Source organism: Thalia democratica, chromosome 2, assembly GCF_965202585.1.
Source record: "Thalia democratica chromosome 2, ktThaDemo2.hap1.1, whole genome shotgun sequence".
In the NCBI taxonomy this organism is placed as follows: domain Eukaryota; kingdom Metazoa; phylum Chordata; class Thaliacea; order Salpida; family Salpidae; genus Thalia; species Thalia democratica.
In genome coordinates this window covers 74,745,043-74,771,445 of record NC_139166.1, presented here as the reverse complement: position 1 = coordinate 74,771,445, position 26,403 = coordinate 74,745,043, and the positions used below count along the sequence as shown (strand labels likewise).

The following is a 26,403-nucleotide window of genomic DNA, read 5'->3' as shown; positions in this document are numbered from 1 at the left end:
AACTTAAAATTTTGTAATGATAATTTTAAATGAAACCACCATACTAAACACGATTACTAAATTTTATTAAGTTTATTATTTCAAGTTTCATAGATACTGATATTATTTTTCTTAAAAAATTGTATTTCATATAAATTCACCCTAAATTTCAATGCAACTTGCCAATTTGGTCTTCATTCTTAAAAAATGTGTATTAACTATATAAATTATCTTCAAAAAAAGTAGAGAATAGTCTTTAACTGCTGCACTGCAATACTCATTATATTTCTTACATTTACGACTATCAAAACTTAATATTTAATCTTTACAATACAAAAGACTTACACTTTTCCTAATTCATTTTTAAAACTAATTAACTACAGTTATTTTATAGTCCATTTTTATCTTGAATAAAATAATTAATTACCACGAAAGTAAACCATTGATTCATAAACCTAACGAAAATAAATCATTATAAACCATTTATATAATATGTAGCATTTGGTTCATTCTACAGTCAGATTTTATTAGCAGCGCCTTTCCTCTGTAAATAATAAAAGTTTTTTCAATATTTTCGATAGATATTTATTTAGCCTGTATTCCTAATGTGCTTTGGACTTTAAATTTAGTGGTTAGTCAATGCACTTAAATTTATTATTTTTTTTACAACTGCCTACACCTTGATTCCAATAATGTTTATTTAAATATAATCGGTTGTGCTTTAGCAAAGCGAAAAAAATAATAGATATAAAATCAATCAAATACCAAACGGTTGCACAAATGTACAGAACCTAACTCTAAAAGTCAGGATGTGTATATCCGGTTGATGTTTGAACAAGAATAAATTTTATTCATGAAATTTTGTAATTTGTTTGAATTCTGACATTCTAGTATGTTCTAAAAGAATTTTATAAAAGTATCTATGTAACATCTTTTAATGAAGAAGTGCGTAATATAGACTATTTTACTGATTGCTGCACTAAAATAATTTACTAAATCGTCTCAATATGTGTTGCTGAATTTTTAAGAGAAAGTTTTTTGTTGAAAAGAAATCGGAAGTTAAATCTAAATTTAAATATTATGCAACTGTGTTTGGTTTTGTTGGAACTCACTGATCGATGAAAGAATTGATGTTAAACTTGCTTATTATGGAGTTAAAACCAAATGTTTTAAAAATCTGTTCCTTAAAATCATAAAGAAGTCAATTAGTATTATACTAAAGTAAAAATATTTAATGCTGTTAATCTATAAATGTTAGATAAAACTATAGTGTTTGATTTTAAGGTATATAAATTTGCGTCTCTTTATTAAGTGTTATTCAGTTTAAGTGGCTTAGTTTGTGATGCCTAGGTCAAGCGTAGAATAAAAATTTCCAACAGCAATGAATATCAAAAACAAAATTTCAACAAAAGCTACCTGAACATTAAGTTTAAAATTATACAAAAAAAACAAAATTTCAATAAAAAACAACTTTGTTGGGATTAGTTTGTTTTTAAAACAAACCCTAATTTTAAAACAATAATAAACGAACATACTAATACAGATCGGGTTAATAACTTTTTGGTTAGATCGACTTAGAAATGATCGGGTTAGATATGATCGGTTTAGAAGTGATCGGGTTAGAAATGATCGGGTTAAGTCGGGTTAGAAATAATCTGGTTAGAAATGATCTTGTTAGAAATGATCGGGTTAGAAGTGATCGGGTTAGAAATGATCGGGTTAGAAATGATCGGGTTAGAAGTGATCGGGTTAGAAATGATCGGGTTAGAAGTGATCACGTTAGAAGTGATCGGGTTAAAAGTGATCGGGTTAGAAGTGATCGCGTTAGAAGTGATTGGGTTAGAAGTTAAATAAATATATCTTTCTTGGTTGAGTTCATTCACAAACTAATTACAAGAATGATAAAGTCTGTAACACAAAACATAACTAAAACTAGGTAAATACTTCTACATCTCCCCCCAGATTTTATCAACAAGGAGATAAAACGGAAAATTTACCTAGCAAAACAACATTTTTTTTTAAACAACTTGTTACAACTTTAACGCATTTTTCAGGTCTAAAATTCAACGAAATTAAACTAAAAAAGACAAAAACATTTCAAAAATTATGATTAACATAGTTCACTAATAAATGATTTGTTAACAAACTACAACTTAAACAAACAAACTGTAACAAAAAAGTTGAGACTTAATCTTTACTTCTCTTCACTCAGTTGCTGAATACAAGCATTTAAAAATTTAATTTCTTCACCGATTCGAAATTTTCAGCTTTGAAGAACGAAACCACACGTCATTCATCTAACCATCTTGAAACTTCACTTCATTTGCTGATAAACATCTTTATCATATCTTCGACTTTAAACAAAGTAGAAGGTGCATTACTGATAGCATTGAACACTGACGAAATACTGCTACATTTATTTTCCAAATACTCGATACCAACCAACAGTTCGAATTTTTGAAAGTCAATCTCTGCGTCCTCATCCAAGATCACTTTGAACAGATGGCTGTTAGACTAGTCTGCTGCAAAGTCAACTACAAACTTTAGGACGTCACCATTGGATTGAAACTCATTCATTAGACCATAAAACATTAATTTACAGTGACCATTCCAACTTGACAATAAATGAATATCAGCAACATCGGTGGCACGAAGCTTTTGAAAATTATCGTAAAGTCTTACACGGAAACGCTGCAAAAAATCCGATAATTTCACACACTCATCCCGGACACATTGTTGTTCGCAGTAAACTTTGGCTGTCTGTTGGCTTTTCTGTAGAAAATATAAGTCAAGAAAATATAGATCAAAGCAAATCCGAGCCATTCCAGTTCAACATCAATTTCGAAGAAAACCATTAGTACAGAAGGAAATTACACAATGCTTCACAAAAAGAATCTTCCTTCTATAAAAACATAGAACATTAAAACTTTTCTTGACATCTTTTTCTCAACCTTACAGAAAAGACAAACTTTTACAGTGGTATGTTTGCCTTTCTCAGATAAGGGATACTACTTAAAGATAAGGGATACTACTTAAAGGAGGGGTAAATCTTCTCAGAAACTTACGATTTTGAGCAGTTAAGCGACCTGATCCATCAACTTTGACAACAAATTGATGGCAGTCCTTTACTTCCACCACCACTCCACTATTCCCCCACTTGCTAGGAAAGTTACCTGTTCGATTTAGTATCACAACATGATCACCGCAATTCAGTGGTGGCAACGATTTTGTGTTCTCACTTATATTTTCCAGAGACTTAACAAAACAAATACTGATAGGTTCTTCCTTTTTATTCCAAACGTCACGCCACATTTTTGAGATCTACGGGTTATTATAGGTCATAACACTTTTTCTGACGTAAGGTAATGACTTCTTTAAATTTCGTCGCGATCCGGTGTGTAAAAGTACGTTTTTCTGTCCCTGTACCTCCTTTTTCTTCTTCGCGTTTTTTCGCTCGAACATATTTTTCCTACGACCTCGGCTGCAAAGGCCATCAAAGTTTTGTGTATACAATCCACCAACTAGAAGTGCATTTGACTCATCAGCATAATTTTGATGACTTTGATAAACTTTTTTACGGGACTTTATCCAGCATTGTTTACAGGCAGAACACTCAATATACCTCATAGTTTTACTGCTCCAAACAAACTTATCAGTTAATTTGTTACATATGCCACAAGTTGTTTTACCACTTGGTTTTTGTGTTGTTTTCTTTAAGGATTTGTATACATTTGGTGTATACAATCCACCAACTAGAAGTGCATTTGACTCATCAGCATAATTTTGGTGACTTTGATAAACTTTTTTACAGGACTTAAACCAGCATTTTTTACAGGTAGAACACTCAATATACCTCATAGTTTTACTGCTCCAAACAAACTTATCAGTTAATTTGTTACATATGCCACAAGTTATTTTACCACTTGGTTTTTGTGTGGTTTTCTTTGAGGGTTTGTAAGAGAAAACTGATGCTGTAACAGCGGGTTTCGACATTGCATCACGTGCCATCTCTTTTCCTTCAATAAAACCGATTGTCTCATTGACATTTTTCTCATCTAGATTTTCCCATCCCAGCACCTCTTTACGGATATCCTCATCGGCTAAACCTGTTACCATGACATCTTTTAGGATTATGTCTGTAAAATCTATCATTTGATTACAGCCATCCTTTGGGCATTTACATGTGTACGAGCATGTACTGGCTTTTCCCTTTAAATGGGCAGCAAATGATCTAGTGTTTTCAGTCAAATCCTGTCTTGCACTAAGAAAGTCTGATCGTCGTACAACAACTGAAACAGGAATAACTGCAAGCTGCTTGATCATCCTTAAAAGCTCTTGCTCACTTAAATTTACTACATCTTTATGCCCCTTAAGAATAGCATCGCATAAATCTTCCTCACAGCACTGGTACAGTTGACGGCGTTTTTCTACATCTGTCATCTCCATGCTATCTTTAAAAATAGTCCACTTTTGTACAAATATGTTCCAACCCTCTTCACTGCAGTCTATCCCTATTCGAGGACGGACCATCTTTGGAAGCTTTGGTTTTGAAGAATTTGCATTAATGTGTACATTGTTGTGAATGATAAGCAAAGAGGTAACTACAGAAGCATCGACGTCTGGTGTTTCATATGTGCAACTTTCAAGAGGGCATTTAATCACAGGCATTGTTGATTAAATTCAGGTTGACTTTATCATAAATAAATATATCTTTCTTGAATGAGTTTATTCACAAACTAATTACAAGAATGATAAAGTCTGTAACACAAAACATAACTAAAACTAGGTAAATACTTCTACAGAAGTGATCGGGTTAGAAGTGATCAGGTTAGAAGTGATCGGGTTAGAAATGATCGGGTTAGAAGTGATCGGGTTAGAAATGATCGGGTTAGAAATGATAGCGAGTTAGAAATGATAGTAAACCAGAAAAAACTATAGTAGATTTTAAGTTAACTTAAATGAAATTTATGTCAAATGTTTACATTTGTATTACAAACCTTCATCAAGACAACCAAATAATCATAATATATCTAAAAAATATTAGAAATATTTTACTTAGATATTCAAAAAACTGTTAAAAATTTCTTTAAAGGGCATAGGGCTGTGAGTGGGGGTTAATCACATTTTTTTGCATCTTAATTTTATTTCCAAGATATTTAAATTACCTAACAGCTGCTTTTTACTGTTTCATATAATGAAAATCTGTTTTTAAGATGCTTAGGCACAAAGTCAAAGAGTTCAATAGGATCTTTATGAAAAGCCCAAATAAAAAATGCAAAAAAAGGCTTTAATAAAAATCTATCTTCTCCAACAGCTTTTAAGCAATTTTCTCAATTTTTTTTGACAACAATCTCAATTTAATTATGAACAATTCTACCAAAGAGATATCAGAAATGTGGAGTAAAAATATAATTATCCTTATAAGTTAAATCAAAAAATGATTTTTTTTCTCTTTTTTGGTCATAAATCTTTAAACATTTAATGTTTTTCAAATGTTGTCAATAGGAAAATTTTTCTTATAACAAAAAATTTTTCCTATACATTTGAGGCAAGTAGCTTTAAAATGAAGGAGAAGATAGATTTCTGTTTAATTTTAAAGTTTCAGTGAAAACTGACAATGAAAAAAATTCGGCCCATACGGTCTTATAAGAAACCTTTGAGAAAAATGACTATACCTCAAAAGTTTAATAAAGTTTTTAAATTTTATAAAAAATAATCTTATGGTTTATATTTAAGTACTCATATACTAGCCAAAGATATTTTTTAGGTCAACTGCTTCTAGCTCCCTATGGCCTTAATCTAGTAAAGATTTTTTTAAAGTTAGTAGCAGTAATTCTAATTATAATGAAATGAACAAAATCATTGAAAACTGATATGTATATATTTACTTTACTAGTACTGTACACAAAATGTTGAAATCAATAAGTACATTTAAAACTAAATGTTTAAGTTTTAGTAGTGTGAGATAAAGTTTTCTAAAAATGTATTTTGTTGATTGAAGTTAATTCATTAAGAATATTTTTTCTGTTTTGTTTCTATCTCATTGTCATATAACAGTTAAAATTAAGTTATTTTAACTTACGACAATACTAATGTTTCAAATAAGATTGTAAGAATTTTTAACATAATTTATTGTTTTTGTTAATGATAAACATATAGTATTTATACAAACTACCACATGTTAAAAAATGGTAATAAATTAAAATTGTAGTTTTTAATTGATACAAGTTTTAGACTTTAAAAATACTTCTTTAAGCACAAATTTAATTTTAACATTTTTGTGAATGTATAAGCTAGGTATGTTCTTTTATATTTAGTTTTTTAAGTATTAAAAAACAAACAGTACAAAAATAATAGTTTGAGTAGCATAAAATTTAATCATAAATATTTCATGTGAATATTTTTTATTTTAAAATTTTGCTTACACTAATGTAACTATAAATAACCAACAATTTAAAATACCATTATAAATATCAAAAATTTATACTCATGTATTTTTGTGTACATTATGAGAGCTGTATGCATATTTTAATATACTACTGTAGTTTATTAAACCTATTTGATATGCTTATAAAACATAATGCTTTAATTTTATTCAATATCTTTCATAATAAATTTAAAAAAATAATTTGTAACACACCTAAGCAGTTAAGAGCTTGAAAATTTAGAAGTTGATGATAACAGGCTAAGAGTAATGTAATTTATTAGCTATGCAAAGTTGTTTGATAATATCAAAATTTTAAAGAAAACCTTTTTTTGAACACAATAAATTAAAGTCATATAAAAATAACAGTGTATTTTAATTACAAGTTTTACAAGTATTTTATAAACTTTTAACTTAGTTAAAAGGTTATTATCAAAGATTTAAACTGGCTTTAAAGAAAAAGTTTTCCACATTTATTTAAATGTGTTGTATGGTTGTTTAGACTGTCATTCTATAAATTGTATAACATATTTTATATTAAAATTTTAAGCACTTGCAATAATTATTTATATTTAAATTATTAAAAACTATCATTCTTTATCACAAATATAAATCATAAATGTAAATGAATGTAATCAAATCAGGTAGTTTTTTTAAATTAAATAACTAAATTAAAATATAATATTAAGTAGTTAATTCCAATAAAGCTATTTTTTTAAATAATTAAATATCTGAATTCAACTTACCTTTATAATTTCCATTTCTAATATTTTTGAACTAAAAAAAAATTTAGTACAGAAAACCAACAGCAGATGTGCACTTAAATCAAATTTATTATTTTTGCTTCTCAATTTCAGCTTTATGGCACAAGCTAAGTAAAAAGTGTTTCATTTTGTAAATTCAAAATTTAATTTAAAGTTTGAGGTTTGCTATGCTTGGTAAAAATCTATTGCTAAAAGTAAAAATATTTCATTCGAAATACTTGTTTCAACTTACTTGATTAGAACTTGAAAACAAATCAATACATATGTTGTAAAATTTTTAAGTAAGTAACTTATTGAAATTTTTACAATCAAAAACGTTGTTGGAAATAAAATTGTAAGTATTACTTTCACAGCTAAAAATACTTACAAGTTTAATAGTTCATTTTTTTTACTAACTTTAACCGCTAATTTTTTTCATAAAAAAAAAATTAACAAAACTTTATCACATTTTTATTTATATTTATACAACATTGTTAATTTAGCTTTACTAGTAAAATTTTATAGATAGTAGTTAAAACATATATTTTTGCATTCTACTAACAGGTCGTAATTTTTAAGTAGTGTATCAAATAGAACGTTCATAACTTAATATATTTTCAAAGAGCCGTTATAATTGTCATACAATATCTTAATATACGTCATTTATAATACAAATAACATAATACAAATTAAATAGTTAGATTAGTTGGTTAGAGCGCCGTGCTAATATCGCGAATGTCGCGAGTACGACTGGCCATATTTTTTGTAAATAATGAAACAACTTAGTTTTAATTATAGGTTTTTGAATATATAAATACAGATAGACACTAGACACTACTTCTAAATGATTTGAGTATTTTTTTTTTTTAATGCATAATACATATATACTTAATTGTAGACTACATATATATATTATATTATAAATATATAGAAATAAGTTGATTAACTCAATAAATTAAACTATTCACACAGAGCCCACCTTAAGGGCTTTTTTAATAAAAAGGTTTATTTCAATATGTAAAACTTGAAGAACTCGGTGTCGGTTTCGTGCTTATGCACTCATCAACTTAAAAACAAGTTCAAAATAAAGCACAAAACAAAACACACAATTTTTCAACTTTAATTTTAACATTACAAATATTTGGTGCAAAAATTGATCTTCTACCTAACTAAACACCCAACTAAATTTCACAAAAACCACAGTTCAGCGGCCATAAAAATCTTTAAAAATTATTGTATTTTACAGTCGCTTGACTGTGGTTTTTGTGAAATTTAGTTGTTTGTTTAGTTAGATGGGATATTTTTGCACCGAATATTTTTAATGTACAATATTCAATTCTTACGTCATATTTTTTTTTGTTTTTTGTATAACTTTTGCATCTCTGTTTACCAAAATGCTTTTTATTTTAAATTCAAACTAGCTGAAGATTTAAGACAATCTTTCTAATTTTTATGAAACATATGTGCTAGTATTTTTAAAAATATTACTTTATTAATAAATTATGTAAAAGCCCTTCAAGTTGGCTCTGTAGAAACAGGTTGATTTTAAACAATCACCTTATTTTCTATATATAGCTATAAATATTTGGTTAAAAACAACCTGGAAAACACTGAAAGCTAAATAAATTGGTTAAAGACGTATGTATTAAGTATCTGTTTTATTTTTGTTGATACTATGAATGTAATTCGCTCTACTTTGTACACAAAGTATAGAGACTTTTAAACCGGGTTTTAACAAAACAAGCAATTAAACAAACACATATAATTTATATGTAAACAGCTGAAGATTGTAGCGTTGAGCTGTATGAAAAGTATGTTCTGCTTATTTTGAGTTTAACATTTTGTAATAAACTATTAAAGCCCTTCAAAGGGGGTTAATTAAATTGACTTTATTTTTATCTTACTCTATTTATATATACATATATAACTTTTTTTAAATAATTTAACAAATGTTTAAATGTATATATATATATATAAACAGGTTTAGTAACTAAATATACAACTTTTGCCGAGAACAGGGTACGGCAAACTGCGGCCCGCGGGCCAAATGCGGCCATCAAATTCAAAATCTGCGGCCCGCGAGTTCCTTTTCAGCAAAAAATACACATTTTAAAAACAATAAAAATTATATTTTTTGTGATAAAAACTTACATTTAGGCTCTTAATTCAATAAACACTCTTTATCAATGGTCTAATATTGCTTAATTTGTTTTACTTTTGATCTTAAATAATATTTTTCTACTGGATACTAGAATATTTTTTAGAGAAATGCGGCCCGCGAACAAATTTTTCTAAGAAAATTGGCCCGTGAGTCACATAAGGCTGCCGACTCCTGGCCTAGAACAGCCATTTCAGAGCTCTAAACGCTTCCTTAGCTAGGTTTTTTATTCTATGAAAAGTAAACTTATAAGTACAATAAAAAAATTGTAAAAAGAAAAATATTACGTAATAAAAACATTATTTGCTTTTATGACATCTACGTTGAGTGGTGAGCTTCTTTCACCATCTACGAACTTTAAAAAACAAGTAAACAATTAACACATATACATTTTTGATATAAAACATCAAAAAGAATAGTACAATATTTTTATGTAGCTTATTCCTACAATTCTCAAAATTCGAATTAAATAATTAAACGGACTGTACAGGAGTAAACAAAACATTTTGACGTAATTTAGAATTATATTTTAGTTAAATACTAAAAAAACTTCAAAATCTAAAACTTGTTGAACTTAAAGAGAATTATTCTGGTATGTATGCTAGACAATGAAAGTTCACTACTTTTATTTTAACATCCCTCTTCTTTAACGTATAAACAAAAAATATATTTCATTTCATGAAGCAATTGTACTATTTTATTTTCACCTTAAAAATTTAAATATAAAATATACCAAAGCGCTTCAAACCGAGCTTATTGAAGATAGATTAAACTATATTTAATTCATTAGAAAAAAAAAATCGAAAAAAAGAGTAAACATGTTTAATAAATGCTTTTGCATACAATATTCAGCTTGTTTAAAAACAAAATAAATCAAATGTACATAGTAATAGCTTATAGTGTATTGAGCGACAAAAAATACTGAAAATATTTGATCTTAGGACCTGTTGCACAAAAAACCTTTCGGTTATCGAGTCGCACACCTCTTGGATACCTTTTAACAGGGTTGCCACACACTCAGGGAATCTCAGGGAATTTTCAAACTGTAGAAAATCTCAGGGAAACTCAGGGAATCTCAGGGAAACTCAGGGAATTTTGGCATTTTTCTTTTAACTCAGGGAAACTCAGGGAAGTTTTGATTTTTTCTCTAAATTTCAGGGAAGTTTTTGAAAATCTCAGGAAAATTTTTTTCTTGATCTAGAATGAGGTTTAGTTAATCCAGTTTTAATATTTTGTTCAAAAGTAGTAATTTTTATTATTTAAGTAGCTATTTAGAATTTTTTTAGCCTTGCGGCTAGTTCTTCAATATTCTTAGTACTAACATTGTAGTTTTTTTAAGTTTTAAATTTATATTTACTTAAGTAAAATCAAACAGTTTAGTGAAATGAAAGTTGTTGTTAACTATTCATTGAAAAGTTCTAATAAACTTTTTATTTTTAGTTACTTATGTAGTTTAAAAAACACTATGTTGTACTATTAGTTCTTATTTTTTAAATAATAAAGTTATTTGTTATTTGTTTACAACTACTTGTTTTCAGTAAAAAAAATTAAAATGAATACAGATAAGTGTTGTATTACTGTTGTTAAAAAAATAGAGGTTAAATTTTTGTTTATAAATAATAATTTCAAAAGTAGTAGCAGTAATGGTAATTAATTTTTTAGTGTGAATGTTTTAATATACTTTACATTTTTTTTGCAGATTTAATTTAAAAGCTTTTTTAAGTATTATGAGTAAAGTACAGTTTAAAACCTTGTTAAAAAAAGTTGGCTTAACCATGAAGACTTCAAAGATTGGTTACTTGAGGATGTAGACAAAGAGAAGTTTAAATGTAAGTGGTGTGGTGATGATACACCAATGGCCTTATCCAACATGTGTATAAGGGCATTGAAATCGCACAGTATGTCGAAAAAACATCTTAAATTGAAAGCCTCTAAGAGTAAAAATAATGCAATTACTTCTTATTTTGGTGGGGCTAATAGTTTAACTAGTATATCAGCTGCAACTTCTTCAACAGCTGCTGAAATTTATTGGGCTCTCAAAGTCTCAAGTATACCAAAGAAAACTGGTCAGGAAACTCTTGCGATAATAAAAACACTTTATTCATTACCATGTTTCCTGATAGTGAAATTGCAAAAAAGTTCTGCATGAATAGAACCAAATATTCATATATAACAAACATTGGTATAGCCCCTTTTTTTAAAGATGTCTTAAAAAAACAGTTTTGTGCTCGTCTTTTTATTCCATTTCATTTGATGAGTGTTTCAATAAAGTCTTGCAAAAAACTCAACTAGATTTGGTGGTGAGATGCATGAAGAAAAAAAAAAGTACACTGTCAATATTTTACTTCAGCATTTTTAGGTCACTGTACTGCAGATAATTTAAGAAAAGCCCTATTGACCGAAATTCAAGAGTTAAACCTAAAAAATTTGATCCAAATTTCAATGGATGGACCAAATGTGAACGTTGCTCTTGCAAAAAAAGTTGACTTTGATAGAGAGGCTTTAGGTCTACCTCAACTTATTAACACAGGGTCCTGCAGCTTGCACATTATTCATGGTGCATTCAAGTCCGGTGTTGAAGCTACACCTTGGAAAATAAAAAAAGTTTTAAAACATCTCCATTGCTTATTTGATCACACATCGGCCAGAAGAGATGACTATGTAACTGAAACTGGGTCAACCACCTTTCCTTTATCATTTTGCGCCAAAAGATGGTTAGAGTCAAAGCAGGTAGCTGACAGAGCCATTTTAATTTGGCCTAATGTTGTTAAAATGGTACAGTACTGGAAAAAACTGCCTGGTTACAAACAGCCACCAGGTCAAGATTTTATAACTATAAGAAATGCTATAAAGGATGATGTATTAATAGTTGTGAAATTGAATTTTTTTAGCTTTGTTCTCTCAATTTTGGTTCCATATTTAACGAGGTATCAGGAAAACAGCCCAAGTATTCCTTTCATGTATGATGATATGCAGAAGTTAATGAATATTGTTTTTACTACTTCTTTCATGGAAGCCCATTCAAATGGAAAAAAAGCTACTTGAACTAAATAATGTGCATTTTCAAAATAAAAGTTTTCACAAAAAAGATGTAGAGTTAGGATGTGCTGCTTCTACTTTAATTCAAGATTTGCTAAATCAAGGTAAAGTTTTTAACATTTTGTTCAAGTCATTTCACAATGAATGTAAACTTTTTATATTTGCTATAATAAAAAAAATTAAAACAAGAATGACTGTTGGCTTGAACTTTTTAAGAAGGGCTGCTGTTTTAAATCCGGCATGTCTAATTGGAATGGGTAAAGACCGTTGTGTCAGAAACTTTACAAGGTTGGTCCAACAACTTGTCAGCATGAAGATACTAAAAGCAAAAGAAGGTGATGACAGCATTAATCAATACATTGATTTGTTAAGTTCTTCTAACACTCAAATACTTTTTGAAAATTTTCTTGAAAAAAGTCACAGTTTAGACACCTTTTATTTTGACACACTCGATATCCCAAGCAAGTATAAAGATTTAACAAGAGTCCTTGAGGCTGTTTTTGTGCTTCACAATGGCCAGGCAAGTGTTGAACGGGGCTTTAGCTAAAATAAGGAAGTAATATCAACTAATATGGGAGAGATGACAATAAGGTCCCGAAGAATGATCAAAGATCATCTATATGGAAACAGTCTAGAACCAAGCACAGTTGAACTAAGTTCTGAATTGTTTAAATTTGTAAATCTTCTAGGGCCCAATATTTGGCATATCTTGAGCAACAGCGCTTTGCTAAAAATGTTCCAAATAAAGGTGATGCTTTGAGCAAGTTAGGAGAACAAAAAAGTAAACTTACAAAGCAACTCAAATGTTTGAATGAAGACTATGACAAATATACTGCAGATGCCAACAAACAGTCTGATTTAGAAGCAATGAAAGAATTATTAGCAAGAGGAATAGCTGCTAAGGACAACACAAATAACCTTGAAAATAAAATTAAACTATTGATTTAGAAATTGCATACTTAAAAAAACAGTATTAAGATTTTTTTATTAGGTAATGTGAAATTGTTTTAAAATCAAAATTATGTTTTCAGTTATTTAAAATAGATTGTGTATGAACATCTAAAAGACATAAAAAAAAATTAATTTTAGATTATTTTGTATCAGTTGTTAGGTATTAAGTTGTACTTTGATATGAGATATTTCTTTAGCTATTTCTTTAAACTTTCTTTTTGCAGGTTTTTTTACAATAATGTTAAGCTTTTAAGTTTTATTTACTGCATTCACAACAGTTGCTAGGAAAGACATACAAGTCATAATGAAGTTATTATGTATGCATTTAAGTGAGTTCTTCATGTGAAATTATTATTATAGTATAATTAAATTTTGTCAATTAAAATGTCAAACAAATTAAACTTTATTCTTTTATGTAGAAAGTTAACTAACAAGTTTACACAATATTGTGCAAAAATTTAGTTTTTAATTTTTAATTGGTTTAAACCTTTTAAGATTGAGTTTTTGAAAACAGTTTTTTTCATAAATTTAATGCAGAAGCATACACATGCAACCTTCCTTTTATTATTAAAGAAGAAAAATGAGAATGAGGTGGTAATAATTTGTGTTAGAAGAAAAAATTTTTTTTTAAGATTTGAAAAATACTCAGGGAAACTCAGGGAAACTTAAGGTTACTCAGGGAAATTTTTGGTCACTCAGGGAAGATTTTTTGGCTCAAAGAGTGGCAACCCTGTTTTAACGTCTTGTCCAGGACAAATAAGTTACAAAAATAAGCAAATAAAATTTTGTCGTAGTTATGAAATTTTGCACAAAACTCATATCAGTGCAAAAGTATAATTTTGTTGGAAACAAACAATTAAGTTACAAAATTATAAAACTGCAAGTTTCAAAGTTTGTTGAACTTTGAGATAATATTATAATGGTATTTGCTCTTTGTGTAATTAGCTAGTGTTATGTACTTTTGAAACATTTCGAATTTAAATAGCTGAAAAAAATATTCAAAAGCATATATGAAACAATTGAAATTTATTTTTAATGTTTCACTTTATAATAAATTTTTTATAAGTTCTTTAAGTGGGCTTAGTGAAAATTCTCTTCTAAATACATAAATATATACTTCTATATACTTGTATTTTGCATCTTAGCCGTTTCTAATTTTGAACTGGGTAATTTAATGACGTAACATTGCTTAAAATTTTAGTTTAAGTTAGCTTATTTTCCTATTACTTTTTTATCTTTTCAAAAATATACAAATGTGAATTTAATTCAATGAGCGAGGTTAAACATTATATACAAACTAATTTTGCAAAAGAGAAAACAACTATATTTGAGTTTTACTTTCCAGACTGTCAGTAATCAAAAAATTATAGCAGAAATCAAAAAAAGTTTGGAAGGTTAAAAAGTTAGTTGTTACGTATATCTCTATTTTATTTTTAATATACTTTTGGACACAGGCAGAAATTGATTTTGATGTATAAGGTTTATAATGTGTATAAAACCTTTTTCCCATGTGGCAGGATGGCCGAGTGGTCTAAGGCGCTGCGTTCAGGTCGCAGTCTACATTGTAGGCGCGGGTTCGAATCCCGCTCCTGTTATTGTTTTAGTGTATATACACTTTTGATTGTTTTATTTAGATTTACTTTTAATTGTGACATTAAGTTATGGTGAACAATAGCTTTATATGAATACTTAAAAAGTATATTAACTAAAAAAATTTATTATTTTAATAAAACTTGTGTTATGAATAAAATACTATTATAATTCTTGGTTCTCTATTTCACACATACTTAAGAAAAAAAAGTTATTTTACTTATAGCACTAAAACGCCGTGAAAAAATTCGAAGTTGTATCTTTTTGTAATTTGTTTATTCCAGTACTGTTCATTTGAGTAACTACTTTTAATTTAAATAGCTGATGATTGTAGCAAAAAGCTACATAAAACAGTTGTTGTTTTATTTTCAGCTTTGCATTTTAATTAAATATGTAAAAGCCCTTTCAAATGGGCTCGGTGAAGATTGATTTGGTTGAATAATATTTGTTATTTTATATTTATATATTTTATTAATTTATATAACTCATCAGGAAAGTGCGATTTTAAAAATTCCAGAACATATGCTTCATAACGACGAGAAAATTTTTTTCTTTAATCTTCAGCTAGTTCAATACTATATACATGTATATATATATATATATATATATATATAAATGTAGAAAATAAGGTGATTATTTAAACTTAATCACTTTCTACAGAGCCTACTTGAAGGGCTTTTAAATAACTATTTAGTAAAGTGCAATTTAAAAATTTCAGAACATATGTTTTATAAAAACACAAAAAAAAATTGTCTGTAGTCTTCAGCTGGTTCAATTTAAAATAGATAAGTAAACAATTTTTTTTTGTCTTTATGAAACATATGTTCTGGAGTTTTTAGAATTGCATTATCTTAATAAGTTATATATTTATAGGAAATAAGGTAATTATTTAATTTTTATCACTTTCTACAGAGCCAACCAAAAGGGTTTTTAAATAATTTATTAGGAAAAAGCGATTTTTTATTTTAGTATTTTAATACTGAAGATTGATACAACTAAAATTTTTACTAAAGGTGAAATATTTAGGTCAAATGTATTGAAATTCGATCTAATTATGACCTGTTTTAGTTTAATATATTGATAACGCGTTGTAGCACTGAAAAATATGAATTATCTATTTCATGCGCTTATTATAAATATATATACTCTAATATAAGATCTCAAGCGACCGGCCGCGTGGCCCAATGGATAAGGCGTCCGGCTACGAACCGGAAGATTGTGGGTTCGAGTCCCATCGTGGTCAATTTTGTTTTAGTTTCTAAACTTTGAGAGTTGACCTTAAAAATTAAATTTTAAAATACAATCATTTATAATAAATAATAAAGAAAAATTTTTTATGTACATTTTTATTTTACAGCAAGTAACTAAAAGACAAAATTTGTTGCTTGATAAAGCAAATAAAGCGAACTAGTAACATTTTAAAGCTCACTTTGCAGGGATAAATAGCATGTAATTCTACAACATCTAATAACACAATTCTTTCTTTTATTTTTAAGACGTTTTATGTTTATCACTACTGGTTAAGAAGACATGAAAATGTTTTTTTTTGAACAAAAATGTTAAATTCTAATGCAAAAAAATTACAGTAGTTTGTATTAAGTTAAATTTGTAAAAGAAGCCCTTTTTAAATTGCTGAAATTGATTCGTCGTAGTAATGTACTATTAAATAAATAAAGATAAGATTACTTAAAAATAAAATAGACATTTTTTGCTGACTCAGCTTTTTTCAGTTTTCTGAGTCCAGACTAACCTTTAAGTATACTACCTTTAAACAAGTATATAAGTAACCAAAATTGTCTAGTAAAACTTTATTTAGTGGTTATGTTAACAAAGAAAAAACTATTATTTTCATAATAATTTGAAACTTCATTGCAAGTACAGTCAAAATTCTGAAACTTGCAGTTTTTTTCTTTTGATTTAACTTAAAACAATTTTTACTTATAAGTTTTACCAACAAATCTATATGTATAATATAACATATTTTAAGAGGCCAAGACAAAATTTTTTAAACATTATACTAATATTTTTTACATGAGAAACTAATTTTAAAACTTTGCTAACACATATCAACAATAAATACTAATAAAATAACACTAAAACACATATTTTAACAACTTTTATCATGTAAATCTAAAAAACATTTTTTAAATTCAATGTTCAAAAATTTTGGTTTGGCCTCTTAAAATATGCTATATTTTATATTAGAAATATACATTTGTTAGTAAAACTTATTAGTAAAAATTTTTTTAAGTTAAATCAAAAAAAAAAACTACAAGTTTCAGAATTTTGACTGTAATTTCAATGCAGTTTTTATGTAATTTTAGTTGTAACACTTTTCAACCAAGTAATTATTATTAAATTCAAACAATTAATAAGCAAACAAAGTAAAGATATTTTTGTTGATTTGTTTACATGATTTATTAATAGAATTTTTTGTAAATTTAATCTGTTAATATGCCAATCAACTGAGTTATTTTTGATCAAAATATTTAAATAATGTTTTATGAATAGTTTTTTTTTTAATTTTTCTGTTTATTTAAATTACTATAATAAAAAATGTTTATGTTTTCTTTTTTACTTTTTAAGCTTTTGTGATAAACTGATAAGAACATTTTTCAAGTAAAAGACAATGGTTTGCATAAGCAAAGTTGTTTTTATGGAACTCTAGTTGTAATTTTTTTTAACTCAGCATTATTATATATTAAAAAATTGTTACCAGGCTTAGTTACTAAAATACACCTTAACAAAAGTCCTAAATCATAATATAGTTAAAGCTTTAATTAAACTTTAAGCAGCATTTTATTTTTAGTTACAAAACATGGATACTCATAAAAACTTTAAAAGCAGTTTAAACAAAATTTCAAGTTATACATGTAAAGTAGTAATTTAAAACGAGATATTTCGAACAAACTCAAAAGGATACCCATAAAAAGTTTTAAAGCTGTGTTTAGTCTTTTTATGGGTATCCTTTTAAATTTTAATATTTAAAACAGTTTAATAAAGATTTCAAGTTATTCAAGTAAAATATTAGTTTAGAAAAAAAACATTTTGAACAAACGCAAAAGGATACCCATAAAAAGTTTTAAAGCCGTGTTTAGTTTTATTAAAGAAATTATTTCCAGAAATTTTATTACTTAATTGATGATAAAAAATCAAGAACTTGTTTACGTATTTTACTTTGACTAGTAAAGCAATCAGAATGGAAGTTTTTTAATATTTATATTAATTCAATAATCTTTAAAAGTATTAGATAGTTTCGGAGTATTATAATATACTTAATAAGCATAAAGTTTAAACCAAACATAAAAGTTTAAATGCTAGAAGATATGAAGAGTTAATTCAAAAAAATTATTAAATATGTTAAAAAAAAAACATTTGACATGCAAATTTATAGTACAGTGAAAAAACATTATTGTAAACATTTTAAAATAAAAATAATTTATTTTTAAATTTCAGTCCTACTGAGACTCGAACTCTTGTTTGCTTACCATTACACCATAATACCACACATTGAGTAGATATTTTTCGTGAATATATTGCTACAAATACTATTAAATCTTTTACATAAGACACGAATTTTTTAAGTTTGTTTTACACTTAGTTAAGGGAATAAAAAGTATTGCTTTAAATACAACTATACTTGTAATTTATAAAACAAGGCTTGTATTAAAGTTGATTTTAGGATTTGGGATTAGTTTATAAATTACACTTGCACGGTTATATAAACCGTAAAGAAAGAAAAATTAAAGTAAAATATTTATAGTACGAAGCTTACTTTCTTTTTAGAATTTTTTAACTACAAAAATAAACTAAGTATAGATAGCTTTATAAAGGTAAATAAATAATTTCGTTTTTCTATTTAGTTTAAACATTTTAAAATAAAGAAAATTACAAACTAGTGATAAAAAAAAATTATTATGAAAATAATAGTTTTTTCTTTGTTAACATAACCACTTAATAAAATTTTACTAGACAATTTTGGTTACTTATATACTTGTTTAAAGGTAGTATACTTAAAGGTTAGTCTGAGCTCAAAAAAAAATGAAAAAAGAAATGTCTATTTTATTTTTAAGTAATCTTATCTTTATTTATTTATTAATACATAACTACGACGAATCAATTTCAGCAATTTAAAAAGGGCTTCTTTTACTAATTTAACTTAATACAAACTACTGCAATTTTTTGCATTAGAATTTAACATTTTTGTTCAAAAAAAAACATTTTCATGTCTTCTTAACCAGTAGTGATAAACATAAAACGTCTTAAAAATAAAAGAAAGAATTGTGTTATTAGGTGTTGTAGAATTACATGCTATTTATCCCTGAAAAGTGAGCTTTAAATTGTTACTAGTTCGCTTTATTTGCTTTATCAAACAACAAATTTTGTCTTTTAGTTACTTGCTGTAAAATAAAAATGTACATAAAAAAATTTTTCTTTATTATTTATTATAAATGATTGTATTTTAAAATTTAATTTTTAAGGTCAACTCTCAAAGTTTAGAAACTAAAACAAAATTGACCACGATGGGACTCGAACCCACAATCTTCCGGTTCGTAGCCGGACGCCTTATCCATTGGGCCACGCGGCCGGTCACTTGAGATCTTATATTAGAATATATATATTTATAATAAGCGCATGAAATAGATAATTCATATTTTTCAGTGCTACAACGCGTTATCAATATATTAAACTAAAAAAGGTCATAATTAGATTAAATTTCAATACATTTGACAAGAAATATTTCACCTTTAAGTAAAAATTTTTGTTGTATCAATCTTCAGTATTAAAATACTAAAATAAAAAATCGCATTTTCCTAATAAATTATTTAAAAGCCCTTTTGGTTGACTCTGTAGAAAGTGATAAAAATTAAACAATCACCTTATTATATATATATATATAACTTATTAAGATAATTCGATTCTAATAACTCCAGAACATATGTTTCATAAAGACAAAAACAAATTGTTTACTTATCTATATTGAATTGAACCAGCTGAAGACTACAGACAATTTTTTTCGTGTTTTTATAAAACATATGCTCTGAAATTTTTGAAATTGCACTTTACTAAATAGTTATTTAAAAGCCCTTCAAGTGGGCTCTGTAGAAAGTGATTAAATTTAAATAATCACCTTATTTTCTATATTTGTAGATATATATATATATATATATATATAGTATTGAACAAGCTGAAAGTTAAAGAAAAAACTTTTCTCGTCGTTATGAAGCATATGTTCTGGAATTTTTAAAATCGCACTTTCCTGATGAATTATATAAAATAATAAAATATATAAATATAAAATAACAAATATTATTCAACCAAATCAGTCTTCACCGAGCCCATTTGAATGGGCTTTTATATATTTAATTAAAATGCAAAGCTGAAAATAAAACAACAACTGTTTTATGTAGCTTTTTGCTACAATCATCAGCTATTTAAATTAAAAGTAGTTACTCAAATGAACAGTACTGGAATAAACAAATTACAAAAAGATACAACTTCGAATTTTTTCACGGCGTTTTAGTGCTATAAGTAAAATAATTTTTTTTTTCTTAAGTATGTGTGAAATAGAGAACCAAGAATTATAATAGTATTTTATTCATAACACAAGTTTTATTGAAATAATAAATTTTTTTAGTTAATATACTTTTTAAGTATTCATATAAAGCTATTGTTCACCATAACTTAATGTCACAATTAAAAATAAATCTAAATAAAACAATCAAAAGTGTATATACACTAAAACAATGACAGGAGCGGGATTCGAACCCGCGCCTACAATGTAGACTGCGACCTGAACGCAGCGCCTTAGACCACTCGGCCATCCTACCACATGGGAAAAAGGTTTTATACACATTATAAACCTTATACATCAAAATCAATTTCTGCCTGTGTCCAAAAGTATATTAAAAATAAAATAGAGATATACGTAACAACTAACTTTTTAACCTTCCAAACTTTTTTTGATTTCTGCTATAATTTTTTGATTACTGACAGTCTGGAAAGTAAAACTCAAATATAGTTGTTTTCTCTTTTGCAAAATTAGTTTGTATATAATGTTTAACCTCGCTCATTGAATTAAATTCACATTTGTATATTTTTGAAAAGATAAAAAAGTAATAGGAAAATAAGTTAACTTGAACTAAAATTTTAAGCAATGTTACGTCATTAAATTACCCAGTTCAAAATTAGAAACGGCTAAGATGCAAAATACAAGTATATAGAAGTTTATATTTATGTATTTAGAAGAGAATTTTCACTAAGCCCACTTAAAGAACTTAAAAAAAATTTATTATAAAGTGTAACATTGAAAATAAATTTCAATTGTTTCATATATGCTTTTGAATATTTTTTTCAGCTATTTAAATTCGAAATGTTTCAAAAGTACATAACACTAGCTAATTACACAAAGAGCAAATACCATTATAATATTATCTCAAAGTTCAACAAACTTTGAAACTTGCAGTTTTATAATTTTGTAACTTAATTGTTTGTTTCAAACAAAATTATACTTTTGCACTGATATGAGTTTTGTGCAAAATTTCATAACTACGACAAAATTTTATTTGCTTATTTTTGTAACTTATTTGTCCTTGACAAGACGTTAAAAGGTATCCAAGAGGTGTGCGACTCGATAACCGAAAGGTTTTTTGTGCAACAGGTCCTAAGATCAAATATTTTCAGTATTTTTTGTCGTTAAATACACTATAAGCTAATACTATGTACATTTGATTTATTTTGTTTTTAAACAAGCTGAATATTGTATGCAAAAGCATTTATTAAACATTTTTACTCTTTTTTTCGATTTTTTTTTCTAATGAATTATATATAGATTAATATATCTTCAATAAGCTCGGTTTGAAGGGCTTTGGTATATATTATATTTAAATTTTTAAGGTGAAAATAAAATAGTACAATTGCTTCATGAAATTTAATATATCTTTTGTTTATACGTTAAAGAAGAGGGATGTTAAAATAAAAGTACTGAACTTTCATTGTCTAGCATACATACCAAAATAATTCTCTTTAAGTTCAACAAGTTTTAGATTTTGAAGTTTTTTTAGTATTTAACTAAAATATAATTCAAAATTACGTCAAAATGTTTTGTTTACTCCTGTACAGTCCGTTTAATTATTTAATTCGAATTTTGAGAATTGTAGGAATAAGCTACATAAAAAAGTTGTACCATTCTTTTTGATGTTTTCAAGAATGTGTATGTGTTAATTGTTTTTTAAAGTTCGTAGATGGTGAAAGAAGCTCACCACTCAACGTAGGTGTCATAAAAGCAAATTATATTTTTATTACGTAATATTTTTCTTTTTACAATTTTTAATTGTACTTATAAGTTTACTTTTCATAGAATAAAAAACCTAGCTAAGGAAGCGTTTAGAGCTCTAAAATGGCTGTTCTAGGCCAGGAGTCGGCAGCCTTATGTGACTCACGGGCCAATTTTCTTAGAAAAATTTGTTCGCGGGCCGTATTTATCTAAAACATATTCTAGTATCCACTAGAAAAATATTATTTAAGATCAAAATTAAAACAAATCAAGCAATATTAGACCATTGATAAAGAGTGTTTATTGAATTAAGAGCCTAAATGTAAGTTTTTATCACAAAAAATATAATTTTTATTGTTTTTAAAATGTGTATTTTTTGCTGAAAAGGAACTCGCGGGCCGCAGATTTTGAATTTGATGGCCGCAGTTTGTCGTACCCTGTTCTAGGCAAAAGTTGTAATTTAGTTACTAAACCCGTATATATATATATATATATTTATACATTTGTTAAATTATTTAAAAAAGTTATATATATATATATATATATATATATATATATAGAGTAAGATAAAAATAAAGTCAATTTAATTAACCCCCTTTGAAGGGCTTTAATAGTTTATTACAAAATCATAAACTCAAAATAAGCAGAACATACTTTTCATACAGCTCAACGCTACAATCTTCAGCTGTTTACATATAAATTATATGTGTTTGTTTAATTGCTTGTTTTGTTAAAACCCGGTTTAAAAGTCTCTATACTTTGTGTACAAAGTAGAGCGAATTACATTTATAGTATCAAGAAAAAAATCAGATACATAATACATATGTATTTAACCAAATTATTTAGCTTTCAGTGTTTTCCAGGTTGTGTTTAACCAAATATTTATAGCTATATATAGAAAATAAGGTGATTGTTTAAAATCAACCTGTGTCTACAGAGCCAACTTGAAGGGCTTTTATATAATTTATTAATAAAATAATAAATTTTAAAATACTAGCACATATGTTTCATAAAAACAAGAAAATTGTCTTTAATCTTCAGCTAGTTTAAATTTAAAATAAAAAGCATTTTGCTAAACAGAGATGCAAAAGTTATACAAAAAACAAAAAAAAATATGACGTAAGAATTGAATATTGTACATTAATATTCGGTGCAAAAATATCCCATCTAACTAAACAAACAACTAAATTTCACAAAAACCATAGTCAAGCGACTGTAAAATACAATAATTTTTAAAGATTTTTATGGCCGCTTAACTGTGGTTTTTGTGAAATTTAATTGGGTGTTTAGTTAGGTAGAAGATCAATTTTTCACCAAATAGTTGTAATGTTAAAAGTAAAGTTAAAAAATTGTGTGTTTTGTTTTGTGCTTTATTTTGAACTTGTTTTTAAGTTGATGAGTGCATAAGCACGAAACCGACACCGAGTTCTTCAAGTTTTACATATTGAAATAAACCTTTTTATTAAAAAAGCCCTTAAGGTGGGCTCTGTGTGAAAGGTTTAATTTATTAAGTTAATCAACTTATTTCTATATATTTATAATATATTATATATATATATATATATATATATATATAAAATAAGGTTAATGTTTAAACTTAATCACTTTCAACTGAGCCCACTTGAAGGGCTTTTAAATAATTTATTCAAATGGCGATTTTAAAATTTCTTGAACTTTGAGTAAAATGTAAAGTTGTTTCAGTTTTTAGTCATAAAAGTAAAACACTAGTAAGGATTAAAAACCCTACACTTAAAAAAAATTTTTCTATAAATATCATGAATTTGTGACACAGATGAATTTTTTTGAAAATACTTCAAATAGTTGTTATTTTTTAACATTATAAAATTAATAAATAAAATATACTTATACAAATATCAAATTAACACACAATAGAAATAAGATAAAGATAAAGAAGAAAATAATGTATATTGCAAGCAATATTCAAAATCGCTTTTGAATTTAACTGGCTGATGATCAAAGCTTTATGAAAAATTAAATCTTTGTGAAACATATGTTCCAGAAATTTTAAAATTGCCATTTGAATAAATTATATATATATATATATATATATATATATATATATATATATATATATATAGAATTAAGTTATTTAACTTAATAAATTAAATTTTTCACACTGAGCCCACCTTGAGGGCTTTATTAATAAAGAAGTTTATTTAAAGATGCAAAACTCAAAGAACTCGAGTTTCGTGACTATTCACTCATCAGCTTCAAAACAAGTTTAAAATAAAGCACAAAACAAAATCACTAATGAAAGTAAAAAATTTTTTGCATAAATAGATTATGACGTAATTTTGAAACTATCAAAAACCATGCAAAACGGCTTGTGCAAAAATTAATCTACCAACAGACAATAAACTAGCAAAAATTCATATAATTTCAGTGAGTAACTATATATTAGGACAGATAATTGAAAGAGATAAAGATAAAATTAAGATGCAAATTGAAATTTAGTTAATTTTAAGATGAAATTAAAACTTGTTAAACTTTAAAAGCGACTTTTTTATATGTCTACAAGACGATACAAACTCGCTTCTTTTGTTTAAACATCTCTTGTCTTTCAGTGCATATACAACGGCTGATGCTTTTTTAAGACACAGCCTACATATTGGGCTATTGCCATCGGCTATAGGCTGTGCTCTTTTTATAACTTCCCAGGATATTTCGTAGTCAATGCCGCTGCGCTTTAAGCCACAAACATACTTCGAAAGTTCAGTGTCGTTTTCATATATGCCTCCTTTAAAAGATTTTTTATGATTGGCATACCTGAATCTAAACTGAGTCGAGCACAAGCCGACATAGAACCTCGTCTCAACGCCAGAGTTAACTGTGGCCTTGTAGACGATGTTCTCTGAACGGCAATTACCCCCTTTCAAATTATATTTACAGCTACCAGCGCAGCCGCATTGACTTTGGATTCCTGAGTTTTGATTATTATTACTAGTAACAGGTCGTAATTTTTTAGAGTATATCAAATAAAACGTTCATAACTTAATATATTTTCAAAGAGCCGTTATAATTGTCTTACAATATCTTAATATACGTCATTTATTAGCTAGTCAATTAAATAGTTAGCTCAGTTGGTTAGAGCATCGTGCTAATATAGCAAATGTCGCAGGTACGACCTATTTACTGGCCATATTTTTTGTAAATAATAAAATGGCTTATTTTTAAGAATAGGTTTTTGAATATCTAAATACATTTAGACACTAGACCAGGGTTTCCCAAACTCATTTACTAAATCGCCCCCTTTTCAAAAATTTGAAAATTAATCGCCCCCACGATTATACAAAGTAGTTTTTCTCTTGGATACAAACTTTTGAGCCAATAAAGTTGTGTTCAAAATGTAATTTAGTCTGGTTCTTCTTATGCTTGCACTTTTGGGCTGTATTCAAAGTAGTTTACAGGGCTTGAGAAAATAAGTTATAGTTGTTTTCTTATAAGCCCAGTAAAGTGTATTAAAATACTTAATTTTTACAAAACTTTGTGTAATCTGTAATAAATTCTGTTTAAATATTAGTTGTTTTGAACCTAACGAAACTTTTAGGTTAGTGGTGGACAATTTTTGTAGTCAGCAATTTATATTTAGTTAAAAATATTTTTTAGTTTCAATTCGTTAAAAAATGTAATTGCGGGCTGCATAATTTAAAAAAGTAACTTATAAGAAAATTAAAAAACTCGAGCAAAATTGTAATAAAATTATTTAGTGTTATTGTGATCTAAGAAATACTATTGTGAACTGAAAACCAAATTAAAAGTGTATTTCAAAATATTAAGTATCAAAAAACTAAGTTTTGTTTTTTTTGCACAAGTAGTTTTCAACTTACTTAGCTGATCGAAATTTGACTGGATCTTAACCGTACGTTACCCATCTGAAATCTTAACTGAAACCTGACACTATAATAATCTCTCATATAACGAATTTCGGACATTTAGAAGTTAATACTAAGTAACTTAATAAAGCCGCACAAAATACTTAAATTATTTTATAAATAGGCATATTCTAAAATTACTATACCAGAGATTAAAAAACTTTAAAAGAATGAACAGTTTATTTTACACATAATAAAATAAATATTAAAACATAATTTCTGATTTAGTTTGAGGAAGTTTGACCGACTGGTTTATTATCTCACATGAAAACCTTTAGGAAACTAAACCTTAATTTAAATCTTTTTTTTAGTTTTAATTCGAAAAAATATTCAATGTTTTACAGTTAATT

The 26,403-nt window shown here is 26.9% G+C and overlaps 4 non-coding genes across 4 annotated transcripts; 2 read left to right on the top strand and 2 right to left on the bottom strand.

The window, feature by feature from the left end:
* Nucleotides 1-14,806: 14,806 nt before the first annotated feature.
* On the top strand, nt 14,807-14,889 carry Trnal-cag (transfer RNA leucine (anticodon CAG)). The gene has a single exon. It is a non-coding gene; the product is annotated as a tRNA-Leu (tRNA).
* Nucleotides 14,890-16,054: 1,165 nt separating this feature from the next.
* Trnar-acg (transfer RNA arginine (anticodon ACG)) lies at nt 16,055-16,127 on the top strand. The gene has a single exon. It is a non-coding gene; the product is annotated as a tRNA-Arg (tRNA).
* A 3,272-nt stretch (nt 16,128-19,399) lies between these two features.
* Trnar-acg (transfer RNA arginine (anticodon ACG)) lies at nt 19,400-19,472 on the bottom strand. The gene has a single exon. It is a non-coding gene; the product is annotated as a tRNA-Arg (tRNA).
* A 1,160-nt stretch (nt 19,473-20,632) lies between these two features.
* On the bottom strand, nt 20,633-20,715 carry Trnal-cag (transfer RNA leucine (anticodon CAG)). The gene has a single exon. It is a non-coding gene; the product is annotated as a tRNA-Leu (tRNA).
* Nucleotides 20,716-26,403: the final 5,688 nt, after the last annotated feature.